This window comes from Acipenser ruthenus, chromosome 3, assembly GCF_902713425.1.
Source record: "Acipenser ruthenus chromosome 3, fAciRut3.2 maternal haplotype, whole genome shotgun sequence".
In the NCBI taxonomy this organism is placed as follows: Eukaryota; Metazoa; Chordata; class Actinopteri; order Acipenseriformes; family Acipenseridae; genus Acipenser; species Acipenser ruthenus.
In genome coordinates, this window is record NC_081191.1 from 40,341,239 (window position 1) to 40,357,197 (window position 15,959).

Sequence of the window (15,959 nt, forward strand, 5' to 3'; positions counted from 1 at the left end):
TAAAAACCCCAAAGTTGTAGCGAAAACATATACCACGTTTCAGCAATATCTCCACTCCAGAAACAGATTTAGAAGTCATGGAGAAATACAGCCCTCAGGAACTGAACCCCCTTCTGCCTGCCATCTGGAAACCGAATGCAGATATTCTTCACTACTACATCATGTACGCCAATTTAAGTACACAATAACACATGGAAAAACTCTACATATTGTATCTAAGAATTGTATATGCAGGTATGTAACAGGGAGACAAATAAGGAGGGGGCACAGTGACAGCAGGCTTAACTACGCCCAGGCTAAACCATCACCACTACATGTCTCTAAACAGCAACTAAAATTTTGAGTGTTCCAATTTTGCCCTCATTTACCAGTACAGGTTATTTTATTAGGAAAGAGAAATGGAGGAACCACACTAAAGGGGAAGAAAGCAAAACTGAAGTTCAATGTTTTTAGTTATAAGATAAAATATGCTTTTTGTATTTACAACCAGAGATTATATTAGTTAACACCAGCTACACAAATTACAGACTGCTTCAAATAGACTACATCAAGCCAGCAGCGTCATTCACAAGTTAGCATCACAGGCTGTAAAGGGAGCCTAAAGCATAATAAAACAAAACAACCCAGACCAGGGGTGCCGGAGCCGAGGGGGCCAGGGGGACCATGGTCCCCCACTTTTAAAGGTATCCATGCTCACAAGAGCTCGTTATCTCGAACTTCCTCCCATGCTCACTCTCGTTCTTAATCAAGGTTTAAGTAGTATACTGTTACACACAATTGGACTAATTGGTTAATTACACTGTGATTTCCTAACACAAATTCACACGTGCTTTCAAAACATACCAATATAAAATATTCAAAGTGCATAAAAAAAGAACAATCTTAAATAATTTGAAATAGAAAAAAAAGTGTAAAGAAAGTTTAACCCTGTTATAGGTACACTGTCGGGCCACCTTATTTGGGCCTGTACCTAATTTTGGGTCGGGCCACCATTTGTCCTGATTACAGCCTTTACACAAATTGCCGTAGACCATAAGATGTTGGGAGGTACAGTACCTTGAGGGATGTTTAACCATTCATTAATATTTCATGCACATAGTGCATAGAGGTAGGCAGAGGATTGTGATCACAAATGGGACCTTCAAGTTTATCCCATGCTCAATTAGATTGCGATCCAGGGATTTGGTGGCAATGGGGGATGTCTGAAGTCTTTGTCATGTTCCAAAAGACATTCATGCACAATTCTAGCCCAGAGAATGGGTGCATTATCATCTTAGCACTGTTTCGGGCTTAGCACTGGACACTCTCAATGAAATTTCCTTTGCTTTTGCACACTAACAATGATGTTTGGAGGCATGGTGTTTTTGGACATTTTGTTTTCTAAAATGTTCTGTTCCAATCAAGAAAAGACCTCCAGTCTCTGCTAGGATAGCTTTGACACATGTTGCAGAACATTTTGTTATCGTCCTCATTGTACCCAAGCCACGAAAACTCTTTCCACTTAACCTGGAACTTGCGTTGCCGTTTCTCCTCATACGAAATCGCTGCATCCCCTTTACCGGCAGCCTGCGGCACAGCAGAGACTGATACGAGAGGATACAGTCCTCTTGTTGATCGCCACATTCCTTCGTTTTTTGGAAGGGGTGAATCCAAATTGAAAAAGCCTCTTCTGAGTTTTTTTTTTACATACTCGGTTATATTGGGGCGAACCAGACAGTTTATACAGATAATGGTGAGAATGTTGTGTTTCCATCAACGTCATGCACGTCTAATCAAATCAGATTATCAGATCATCCACGTGGGGAGCGAGAGAGAAGCAGTAGAAGTCAGTTTAAGTTCTGTGTTTATATTTAGACAGGTTCTGATCTGATAATGAACAAAATTGTGGTTGCCCGGCTCGGGGAACTAATTCTCGCTGGCTCCATTTTCAAGTAGCCCCGAGGCTGAATTTTGGTTGCCCTGGGCAACCGGGCAACCGTTAATGTCGAGCCCTGCCTTACGGGAACAAAAAAAGTACATATTTTTCTTTACAAAACTACGTTGTTGTGTTCTCACAGCAAAAAGGTTGTTTGCAACTGAAATCCTGCAATAAACTTAGCTCCGGATGGCATAGGGGAAATGTATTTTTGAGTATTTTATAAAATACTCAGGCATATGTGCTCGCTCACTGGTGGTGCACAAATTCCAAGTATCTGGCATGTCATAAATTATATATTTCTAATTCCTGTGACTGAAGGTAAAAGAAGTATACTCTGTGGTTGCAAAATACCGACAGTATGTAGCCTGCTGGGGTCACGTCACTGCAACCTCGCACTTGGATTGTTTACATCACGTGGATATGTTTGTTGTCTTCAGCATTATTATTCAAATGCTGGCGACAAAGTAGAATGTACAGATCAGTACTAAACAGTACATTTTTCTAATAAGATAGTGGAAATGTATGTCAAAGAAAATATTATAGGAAGGTTGGTGTTTATGCGGTTCACTTAAAAACCCGGGCATCAGGGCGTGTACAACCCCCTGTGTAAACAACAACACACATTCCCCCCATTCACTAACGGTGTGACCCGTCCCGTTCCCCTTACAATATATATAACGTATATAAGACAGACGAGACAAACTGAACAGAGAACAAGTCCTGCAACAAAGCAATTGTCTGGGTCGTTACTATATTTTTTTTAATTTGAAAGTAAAAATATATGAAAGCATGACGACCTTTATGTACAAACATCTTCACTAATATACAATTGAACAAGAACTGTTGAATATTTATCTTAATTTCAAACAGTATTAAATGTCATTGTTTATATGATAGTGAAAAATAAATAAATAAATATCTAAATAAATAAATACATAAATGTCTATGTATTCATTTATTTCAATATTTGTATTAATTAATTTATTTATGTTTTACTTTTACCAAATATATAGGCTACCCTTCAGCGTAGCTAATTCTCAGAAATGATGTTCCTTTTTGTCCAGCGGGGACCACAAATAGCGTTACTTTCATCAACCAGTATAGAGAGAGTAAACCGCACTTCCTTGTACCAATAGGGACCACAATGAGTGTTACACTCACAGGTAACCAAACATTTTGAGGATGTTGTAGCGAAAACCATTATCTCACCAGAGGCAGAGGATTGTGATCACAAATGGGACCTTCAAGTTTATCCCATGCTCAATTAGATTGCAATCCAGGGATTTGGTGGCAATGGGGGATGTCTGAAGTCTTTGTCATGTTCCAAGAGACATTCATGCACAATTCTAGCCCAGAGAATGGGTGCATTATCATCTTAGCACTGTTTCGGGCTTAGCACTGGACACTCTCAATGAAATTTCCTTTGCTTTTGCACACTAACAATGATGTTTGGAGGCATGGTGTTTTTGGACATTTTGTTTTCTAAAATGTTCTGATCCAATCAAGAAAAGACCTCCAGTCTCTGCAAGGATAGCTTTGACACATGTTGCAGAACATTTTGTTATCGTCCTCATTGTACCCAAGCCACGAAAACTCTTTCCACTTAACCTGGAACTTGCGTTGCCGTTTCTCCTCATACGAAATCGCCGCATCCCCTTTACCGGCAGCCTGCGGCACAGCAGAGACTGATACGAGAGGATACAGTCCTCTTGTTGATCGCCACATTCCTTCGTTTTTTGGAAGGGGTGAATCCAAATTGAAAAAGCCTCTTCTGAGTTTTTTTTTACATACTCGGTTATATTGGGGCGAACCAGACAGTTTATACAGATAATGGTGAGAATGTTGTGTTTCCATCAACGTCATGCACGTCTAATCAAATCAGATTATCAGATCATCCACGTGGGGAGCGAGAGAGAAGCAGTAGAAGTCAGTTTAAGTTCTGTGTTTATATTTAGACAGGTTCTGATCTGATAATGAACAAAATTGTGGTTGCCCGGCTCGGGGAACTAATTCTCGCTGGCTCCATTTTCAAGTAGCCCGAGGCTGAATTTTGGTTGCCCTGGGCAACCGGGCAACCGTTAATGTCGAGCCCTGCCTTACGGGAACAAAAAAAGTACATATTTTTCTTTACAAAACTACGTTGTTGTGTTCTCACAGCAAAAAGGTTGTTTGCAACTGAAATCCTGCAATAAACTTAGCTCCGGATGGCATAGGGGAAATGTATTTTTGAGTATTTTATAAAATACTCAGGCATATGTATTTTCAATACAAAATACAAAATACTTATACATTAGCATTTGCATTACAAATTACAAAAATACAAATGTAATGAAAATACGTATTTCAATTACATGCTCTTTCAACAGTACCCTATAACATAGAAAAAGTTACTGTAATGAAGGCAAACACTACATGACAGCCATTTATTATTGGATGTTTAAGGATTATGGTACGTATTGAACTTCTTCAATTACTACTATGTCATGTGGCAATGTCATTTTAAAAAGCTGAATTATGAAAAACTCTTATAACAATAGCCTTTCAGTTTTTTTGTTTAAAAAGCAGAGCCCATAGTGGTCTTCACATTTAACACAGGGTGCAGTCTACGCTGAAGACAGGTACTGTAATTAAAAGCTCTTGTTAAATTGACTTTATTCATATCAGTACTGAGCAAAAGAATACAGGCAGATGAACAAAGGGTCCTGCCTGTTTCCTATTTCATGCATCTTTGAGCAGCATTCAAATATGACTTAGGAGCTTAAACAGCAAGTAGGCCGTAATTAGATTAAACACTTAAAGAAGTCGTTCAACATTGGTAATCACGTTAAATAGTAAAAAAAAATTAATTTCTGAGAATCCAAATCCCACTTTCTTTTGGAATGCATTATTATGCAGAATGCCAGAGTAAATTACACTTTCCCTTGCACACTAAAGCATCAATTTCCTTATGGAATGAATGTGTCACTAGCTGGAAGTCAGGCATGGTTGAGATATACACCTCTTTATAGAAAAGTTATTCGAAAAAATTAAGATGTGTGAGTAAAATGAAACCTCCGCCTGGTAAGCTGTATTAAAAAGCACTCAAAGATCTTATGTACATAAACCATTCTGTTAGATCATCAGCCTTTAAATAGAAATGGTCCAGTAATGAGATGCAGTCCATTACGGAGAATAGAGATTGCATTCATCTGGAGAAAAGGGTGACTTTTTTTGTTCATTTTAAAGTCATTAATTGTACTATATATATATATATATATATATATATATATATATATATATATATATATATATATATATATATATATATATAATTAAAATGGAATACAACGGTGATACCTTTTTACATTTTTGAAGACCAGGCGGTATTTTTCTGTAATAAAATGTTCAGTCGAGTTTTGATTTTCGGGGAATTAAGGCATTATTGGTAATAGTGGAACTATTTATTTAGTTACATCCAAAGACCATAAAAATATATTTAAAGATAAGTAGCCTGATTTTATTGACACACAGTATGAACTTAAATATTAGTTAAGAAGAAAAGAAAATATACATCAATCATTATTAGAGAAAGTTGGATTATAATGTCCATATTTAAACTAAATGCGTATCATTGTCAGTGGAAGTCTATCATGCTAATTATTGTTCCGATATTGCATTCATGGATTTAAGTAAAGAATCCTCATACTCAATACCTAAAACTAGAGGAAAGTTGAGAGTAGAAGCCAGACTGATGAACTTACCTGAGCCAGTAGTGTACTGCATAAGGTGCAAGATTCTGTGTCTAATTTATGATCATTAAAGACCACAGTACACTGGAAGAATTCATGGTTAGGGCAAAAAATATGAATACACACTACTTACCCTAAATTAGTAATAAACCACTATCAGAACACTGCGTTGTTGTTTTAGGGGTGTTCTATTACATTTATCAAGTAGACACATTTTTCGACAAACAATCCAACCCACGTTTAAAGAGACAGATGTACCCATAATTTTCTTCTCTTTGTTTTATTTACCATAATGGCAAAAACACTTGTCCATTTTTAAAATAGTAAAGCCTACGTATCAGGGTGGAGGCTGGGCACAAACCAGCAAAACACTGTTCAGCGCAAGTGAGCATCATAACCACTATGCAAAAGAGCCAGGCTTGCCTACATTCATGCTTATATTGTGCTTTTAACCTGATCTCATCTCTCCGGAAAGGGACAGAATCCTTAATGCCAGTGTATCACACATTACTGCCTGTTACACCTAAACGTAACAAATGTAATGTATTTTTCAAACACAATTACTTATACTGTACTGTTTGTATAGATTTAGAAATATCAACGTACCTGTAGTCTTTGCGTACCGCTTCCATTACATTAGTGTGTGTAATTGTTTGAATGGGAGCACCTTTCTATAAGGCTGGTATAGAATAAGCTTCTCAGTCTGCTACTATTACTGAATAAAAAGGTCCCAGAATTCAAACCATTTACAATGGTTGCAAACATAATAAAAAGACAAGGGTGACAGTAAATGATGAAAAACTATCTGGAAGTTATTTGCTCTTTAACATTATTATTTTATTTTCTCTATTTAGCATTCACAAAAGTGTGTTTATACATTCGTTGGAGGCTGGTAAGGCATACAGAGAGTTTGCTTTTAAAGCATTGTTTCAGTTAGCCACAGTTTCATGAACTGCGACCCAGTTCTGTTTGAGGAGCACTTCCAGGTAAGTCAGCAAGATGCCATCACCACGACTGTAACACATGCTATTTTGCATTGTGATTCATGTTTCTGTTCGAGTGGATTTTTCTCCTGTATTCTTCAAATAAACTTTAATATCCACTAACACTGCATGCCCAGGCCAGTGGCTTTGCGATTTTAATCAACATGCCTTCAGTTGTTTTAAATCAAGAATCTCTTTTGCTTTTACTTACTGGTGGGTTATTTAAATGAAATTAATTCAAAGACTGACTGGCAGTACAATAGGTGCTGACTGGAAATTAAACTCGGAGCAGCCAATGCAGAAAGGCGGTAATGTTTGGTGGCTCAGTGACATCAATCCAGACCTCTTTTTTTACATGCAGCTGTGAAAGCAATCTGTTTTCATTATGACCTGTCCTGATTCTACAGTTATTTTGTATGTATGTTCCGATCCAACCTGAAATACAACCCCATCTAGATCAGGTCGACCACATTGGGGTTAATATGGGGTTAATTTAATTTTTAGCACCCTGAATTGGTGGGGTTATCTTGCGAATGACCCCATCGCAATGCAGAAAATTCTGAATATAGTCAAAATGATGGTACTTTGTTGTATACTGCGCAGCTAATGTGGTACTGTAGCTTTAATTGGAAGACTGACGCGCACTGTGACGTTGCTGCTCACTACTTCAGGTTGCGTCTTCGGATGATCTTTTTTCAGATCTGGTTCGGGTTCAGTGAATTTTCTGCATCGCGATGGGTTCATTTGCAAAACAACCCCACTCCAAACACGAAAAGATTTTTGGGTTAAAAAAATGTAAATGAACCCTGTATTTCGGGTTGGGGTCCTAACATATGCACAACCAAATGATCGCAGCATTGACAATTATATCATAACGTTGTGCATTCCTTTAAAACGCTTTTCAAGGGCCAATTTTCCACAATGGGATTTTCACACTTCAGGCTTTAGTGTGTTTATTTCTAGATACTTTGCTTGGCTCCTGACATATTACGATCATCTCGGTTACTGTAATATCAAATCCCAGTTAATTTGGAATTTGAAACCCAGTTAAGATCAGTATTGTAGAAATCCATGCATTTGTGTTTATGCACTGTATTCCCTGCTGTCTGTTTGTGTTCACATGCTGTGTGTGTTATTCCCTCCCTACTGTATTCCACCATTGCTTGTTTACCTTTTGTGTGTATGTTTCCATACCATGTAAACCTGCTGTTTGTTTGTCTTCACTGGTCTGTCTCCATTGGTTGTTATCTGTGCGTCCTCATTGGTTGTTGTTTGTCTGTGCCGATTGGTCCTAGTGTAAAGCAGAGGGCCAATGGAATGTGTCTGAAGCCTGGTACCCTATTTGCATAAAGGGGGCGGACGCCTATAAAAAGGCGCTGTGATGGCGTCCATTGTTGTTGTTCTGGGAATGCAGATAAGTGGGCAGGGCTGGTTTAGATGCTGAGATTGCATCTAGAGCAGGGTCTCCGACCCTGGTCCTGGAGAGCCCCTATCCAGCAAGTTTTATAAGTGTCTTTACATCATCGGTGGCTAAAGATCTGGAACACCTGTTAATCTTGACTAATTAAGCCAATAATTGGTTCAATTAAGTAACTGAGAGATTGGTTGAAACAAAAACCAGCAGCCACAGTAGCTCTCCAGACCAGGGTTGGACACCCCTGGTCTAGAGGACAATAAAGCATTCAACTTGAAAAGAGCGTGTCTTCTTCATTCCTGCCATTCTTTGCTGTGTAACTACTTTAAAAGTTCAACTTTTTGCAACCCTGAAAAAGCAGTTACATGACTTCGCTGCAAGGAAGGATTTGATTGACTTGTGACATAGGACCCATAATGATTGACACATGAAACCTCAGTCTAGTACCTACCATTTTAAAGTGCTTACAGTTAACAAACTGATTCTGGTAAATTTTACTCAGTACATATATATTATCATAATTACATAGGTCTCACACTTTCCTACATAAGACATTGCGTCCCTGCATTCTACAGGAACATGAGAGACAGAAAACATGTGAGTCATTAGAAAAGCAGCCATTGGTACCTAGGAAGGAGAGCCAAAGTATGAAACTTCGAGATGCGTGACTTCTTGTAAAATCAGGCTCCCAGGGTACAAATAGCTGTATTTCCAGTAATGTGTTACGGTTAGTGTTTTGATGGAGCACCTGAAACATTTGGAAGGAATGATTAGTAAACATAGTTCAGTAGTAACGCATTAAAAAAACACTATTGAAAAAACAAATAGATGTTTACCATAATATGTGCATCTTTTAAAATAGGAAAATATGAGACCTGCAAAATCATTGTACTTTGTATTAGGTAAGACTTACTGGAATCACTTTGTTATATCTATGTACTGTAAGACACTTACTGGCAAGATTTAGATAATTACGGTTTTGGGATAACCTTTAATAAATAAAAAATATTATCATACGTTTCTTTTACACTGGTAATGCGAATGAAACAGAACTAATATTGGATATAGTAAAAACTTTTTTTCTTTTCTTTTTTTTTCTTTAACTGTAAGCACTGCTATAAGATAAAAAAAAATCCTATTTGACCTTCCCTTAAATAGTATAATTTTCTATTGGAACAATAAAATCTCAACATATGAAATACAACCACCTTGCATCACCCTCTCTGGAGGCACAGGGCTGCAGTTGGGGATCAACATTCCATAATTTTTATCAATATTTACCTTCTTTATCAGTTCTATCAGAAAAAATGTCCTTTTGAAAGTATAAATCATAACAATCAACTGATTTTATTATACTGTACTGTAGTCTGATTGATCTGCAAAACTCACTATTATTAAGATTTATAAGCCCTTGTAATTAACAATGTAAGAATTCTCCATCACCAATACAGCAGAATAACCACAAAACTGTAACAACGTGTAGGTGCCATCAAAATTACTCTTTGGGATATATCACTGTGACAGAACATAGGTCTGTCACAGAGGAGGTGGGAATGTGTATAAGAGAGAAGAGAGAGAAGCGGGAATAGCAGAGTGAATGAGAGTAAAAGAGATAAAGTGAAAGTTTATACACCAGTATAGAAAAGCTTGGGTGTTTATTTTGAGGTGTTTTGTTCAAACCTTTGTTTTGTTCCTGTGTTTGTTTTGTTTGTTTATTTGTGTTAATAAAAGTGTGCAGAAAAGCTCTTAACTTGGAGTTCCTGTATCTGGGTCTAATATTTTAATGGATGCAGACCAACCTTTTCCCGACACTACTTTACCACAATCACCATGTCAATTTTCTTACAGTGGTTATACAACGCTGTTAGCCATGCAATCCTGGAACAAGTTTTGAATTGTATTTAATTAATTACATTGCAACAATGTTTTGCAATTTGTACTTAAATAGACCATTGTGGGTTAATCTACATCAATGTTTAAAGTTACAATGAGAAACAGAACATCTTCAGCTAATTTTTGCTAACACGACCAGTTATGTTCTTATGTTCTTATCTGTCATCTTTGGTGTTGCTTTGAGCTGTCATAACCCTTCAATATAAAACAATGGTTCTTGATTTGTTCAACAGTTCCACCACATGTTTATTGCCTAAAGAACATTCATGGAAAAAGAAAGTCTCACCTCTATTTTGGTAGTACTTTTGGGGGGTGTGTGCGTGTGTGAAAGAAAACAAAAACCAATTTTTTTGTATTCCATAAGAAAGCAATGTGTACTATCCTTGTATTATTTGCTAAACATTTTTTGACTGCATATATATTTATTATAAACCTATTATACACATACATATATAATTGTGGCAAAGGGGTTTGCAGTGCGCAGGTATAGATGTGATGCAGTTCTTAAACAGATGACAGACAACAAATTTCACAGTCCAAACAATCCTTTATTTGTTTTTATAATCCGGGTTGTTTGGCGACCTGTGACAAAGTGGTTTGCAGTGTACAGGTGCAGGAGTGTTGGTGGTGTGTAATTAGCAGACAGAGATTTGTAATCCAGTTGGAAAAGTATTTAATTTTTTTAACAATCTAGGTCAGGTGACCACATAATGATCCCCGGCAATACACAACAATGTGTAGTGCACGGGGTGAATAATAACGGGTTTGCAGTCCCAAATAATAAACACAAGTACCCTTCCCACAATGTACAAACAAGGTCACCAGTCCTGGGTGTGTGCTGTAGTGCTCGTGGCGGGTGATACAGTTTATTGTGTGACAATAGTGCAGTGCTGTTCCGGGTTCATGCTGGCCCTTGGCGACAGCTCTGGAACATGTTAGCCATCTACTAATACAACAAGCAACAATTAGAGACAAAACAAAACAAACACGATACGTTATCACAATATGGCACAGGTCCTTCCGGATTATTTTCTTGTAACCAAAGCGAAGGAACAGATTGCGTCTCTCCGTCCCCTTTTATGCCGTCACACATGACCCCTTTGGTAAACGAGTACAACCACTCCTCCAATCCGTGACTACATTGTTTCCCTTCCGGGTCGATGAGTTAATGCACCAGAGTTCCGCCCCCTTTCTAGCTGTCCGACTTCCCTTGAACCCTGGAAAAGAACTGTCAGGCCAACCCGTCCAAGGTACTCTGTTCTCACTACTTAGCGCCCTCACAGGTCGGGAGGGAGATTTACCACCAAGAATCACTGTGTTTCTGTCACACGACCGTAAATAATAATCCCTGAAAATACACAGCAATGTGTACTGCACAGTCCCGAAATAATAAACACGGTATAAACACACACAGAACACAAACACGATCACAAGTCCAGAGTGAGTGCTAACGTGCAAGTGGTGAAATACAATTTGTTAGTGAACAGTAGTGCAGTGCTGTCCGGGTTGTTGCTGGCCTTTAGTGACAGCTCCCAGTACGTGTTAGCCGTCTAACAAGAACAAACAAGTACAATTAGAATGACAAAACAAACAAACACAAAACACTCACAGTTGGTTTACAGTCCTTCAGCGGTTCTCTCACAACCATAACAGTTCCCTCGGCCACATCCCCTTTTGTACCTTCAGCCATGCCCCCTTGGTTAGCGAGTGCAATTGCTTTTCCTCCAATCAGCAATTGCCACATCGCCTCCCGTCTGGGGCGATAACATGGTGCACTGTGGCTCCGCCCCCTTTCTAGATGGCCGACTTCAACCTTTCCCTGGAATGAATTGTCAGACCATCCAGTCCGGGGCACGCTGTTCCCTTTACAAAGTGCCCTCACAGGTCGGGAGGGAGATTTATAACCAAGATTCATTCTTTCTCAGTCACAATAATATAAACACATTTTCCTACAGAACTGTAGCTTCAGCAATTCTGATCCATCTATGAACGTAGCTAAAATACCAGCACTTCAGGTTTTTTAATGATAGATGTTACTTAAAGCTAGTGTATTACAAATTGCATCTTATTGCTAAGGGGCAGAAAAGTCTAGGCTAAAGCAATCAGCTATCTGATGACCAGTCATGAAGATAACTAAAGTGTTGTGTAAAGAAAGGCTTTGTTATTTATTTATGCATTTATTGCAAAGGGTATTTTTTTATTTTGTTTGTAGGAGCTTAACCTTGATTATAAAAACAACTTTACTATAAAGCACTTGTTACGAGTCAAATGGCAATAAACTGAAACATATAATAAATGGTGTCACATAAAATATAAATAAATAAATAAATAAATAAATAAATAAATAAATAAAACATTTTTAAAAAACCACTGAACTCTAAACCCCTTGTACTGTATGCTTACTTTTTCCTATATGGTCAAAACAAAGCTTGCCAATAAGGATTACTTGGTAAATTGTACAGCTTTTTAGCATGAGGCTGTTTACCCACCATTTAAAGCTGTACACTGTTTTAGACTCACACTTCCTCTAGAGCATGGAATGTGTGTGCATCGTCACATAAATAGTGACTGTGGAGAGAGTGACGGCATTCTAAGCTGCGTGGAAACCCAACCACAAACAGTACCCTTATAAAAAAAAAACATGGCAAACCAGGGTAAACAATGATAAATGCACATGGGAAAAGCATGGTCAAAGTGCAAAACTATGAAAAATACTGTGGTGAATTTTTATAAAGCTAATACTGATCAATTTGATAGAAACGAATCACATTTTCCACTCAATCCAATTGCACTCATTCCTGAAGGCTAAGCAGTTAAGTAGTAAAAAAATATGACATTTGAATCAGGAAACCAATGCAGCCCCTGTTTTACATCTGTTGTCTGATTTACCAGTGCACAGGAAGAGGATATGGTTCCGGTTTTGCCTGTTGACATTTCTAATCTTCGTATCAAAGTAATGTAGGCACTCAATGGCTTTTCTGTATTTCAAGGCAAACATTTTCATCATGTTTTAAGTTTTGTCCATAAGTTTAAGTTATTCTAAATATATAAAAAGCACCCTGGCCAGATACAGTCTGTGGCTGACCGCAGTGCTACACAAGAGTACAATGTGCCCTAATAAATTATTTTTGATATTTTCACACGTCATCAGCCGGTCAGTGTGGGGAGGCTCATATTGCTGTACCCTTTAGTCTTCTGTGCCATCAATCCACAAGCGCTACCTAAAATAAAAAGACTACATGTTGCTGTAGATCTTTAAAAAATAAATTATTGATGGAAGAAATAGATATGTGCAATAGTATATGACAAGTGGAATATCTTTGTCATTCACTTTTTTGGATTCTAAATCCTGTTATTTTGCAGTAAACACAAAGTTACAGTTTAACAGCATAGCATCAGCAGTCTGTTGCCACGGCAAGTGACTGATTCATTTAGTCTGAAGCACTTTAACTGGGACCTTAAAACAAAAAAGTGGTGGATGCCTCCTCATTTTTACTTTCTGTAATATTTATACTGTGAATAAAGTTTGTGCTTTACAATGCTTACCTATGCTTTACTGTGCTTTATTACACTTTTATAGGAGTACTTCAACACAGTAAAGTTGTAGTTATTCCAATGTTATTGCCATGCCAAAATCCTATTATATATCATGATTAACTATGTTTTTTTTTTACAATGATTTACTATACCATGCTTACATTTCCTGTAGAATTTCACTATGCCTTAACTTCACTGCACTACACTTTTCTACGTACCTTAGAATACAGCAGTAAACTATTATAGGGGACATAAATTAAAATACTGTGTTAGAGGGTTCATAGTCCCTACGCCTACTGTAACTGCTCCCTAGTTGCCTAAAAAGATAATTGAAAAAAAATTAGTTGAGCCTGAATGACTTCTGATTAAGTGAGAAAAGGACATTAGTTATGATAATGCAGATCCATGATGGGGTGCAAATATGGAACTGTAATAATAAGCTCACATCTGGAGTCTCAGGCCACACTTCAATGCAGGATAAGGAAATTTGCTCTCAGCCTTGCTACTGTTCAGCATGCATAATTACTGAGAACTATGAGTGGCGTTGGTGTCACACAGCCTTGTGGAAGCACAGAATTAAACACAAACACTGACTCATACATAATGGTCCCAGGTCACAAGAGCAGTCATCTAAATTAGGGAAATTATGGTAACGCGGCAAATCATTTTTCACAAGCATTCAGAGATCAACCATTTACATCACTGTTGTATAGCTATTCATATATTGATACTGTATATATATATATATATATATATATGGAAGAAAAGGTTTTTTAAAAATGTACACAAAAGGTTTAAAAGATTAAAAAATATTTCATTTTCAGGACGTTTCGGGCAAAAGCCCTTCTTCAGCTGTTTAAAAATATTATATATATATTTGTATATATACAGCTGTAGTCAAAAATGTACATACCACAAAAAGCAAATAATTATAGGAAAAGTCTTTTGTAGCAAAAGTTTAGCTTTTGTGGATGAGGAAAAAAAGTTACAAAAATACATGTCTCACAATTATTTATTTCAGCAACTTTTTTTTGCAAAACTTCAAAAATGATAATTCAAAAGTATTCATACCCTGACAAGGAAAATGAAGTTAATAGCTAGTTGAGGCACCTTTAGCAATAATTACCTCTTTTAAACAATTAGGATATTTGTCAATGAGCTTTTGGCATGATTCTTTAGTGATTTTTGACCATTCTTCAACGTAAATTTGTTCCAGTTCATTCAAATTCTGAGGACTTCTCTTGCGCACAGCCTTCTTCAACTCATACCAAAGATTCTCTGATCTGATTTAGATCAGGACTTTGACTAGGCTATTCCAGAACCTTGATTTTATTCTTATTTAACCATTCTGAAGTAGATTTTATGTGTGCTTTGGATCATTGTTGTGTTGGAATGTCCCGTTGCGCTTTAAACCAAGTTTTGTAGTGGAGGGTTTCAGATGATTGGCCAATATATTTTGGTATGCTATGGAATCCACTGTATATGTATTAGAACTAAATGTCCTATTAACCTTACTAACCTTCCTCAGAATTCTTCTACTTATTCTTGGTGAAAGAACCTTTTTTCTAACAGACCAAGGGAGCATTGTGACAGTACCATAAGTCTTGTACTTCTTGATAGCAGAAACAATAGTTGAAATTGGGACTCAAATGCTTGTTAATCGTCTTGTATCCTTCTCCAGCCTTCCCCATCAACAAAAGCAAAACTTTTACGTAAACGTTTGACTACAACTGTGTGTGTGTGTGTGTGTGTGTATATATATATAGAATAATAGATGGGCTTCAGTGAGTTACAGGAAAATAATTCCATCTAGGGTTTCTGTGATGTCATAAATTATACACGAGATGGAATTGTGAAAATGCTGTTTTGAAGGCAAAGGGTGGTCACATCAAATATGGATTTGATTTAGATTTTTCTTCTGTTCACTCACTTTGCATTTAGTTAATTGATAAATATAATCTATTAACATGTCTATTTTTGAAAGCATTCTTACTTTACAGCATTTTTTCACACCTGCCTAAAACTTTTGCACTGTACTGTGTGTGTGTGTGTATATATATATATATATATATATATATATATATATATATATATATATATATATATATATAAACTCAAATACAAAAATTGTTATTTTTTAAAAGGTGCATTTGTAAGTTATTCAAAATTCATTCCTAGGTTTAGGATTTAAACAGTTCTGGCATTTCCATTGTGAAACTGTATAGAGTGGGGCAGTATACTCATGATGGAGCATGTCAACCAAAAGTTACATCAGAGGTAGAAAATGCAGTATGTACACACCTCAGTATTGCTTTACTGAGCTGGACACACGGTGCTGGTGGGTAGTAACAGCTGATCATTTTAAGGTTTGATGAGCATTAAGCTTGCTTGAAACAGTGGTAAGCGGAGGTTTTGGTAAGCGTGCATACATATAAATATTCACTTTGAGAGCTATTGTCCACTGTTACTACTCGTTACAACAACTA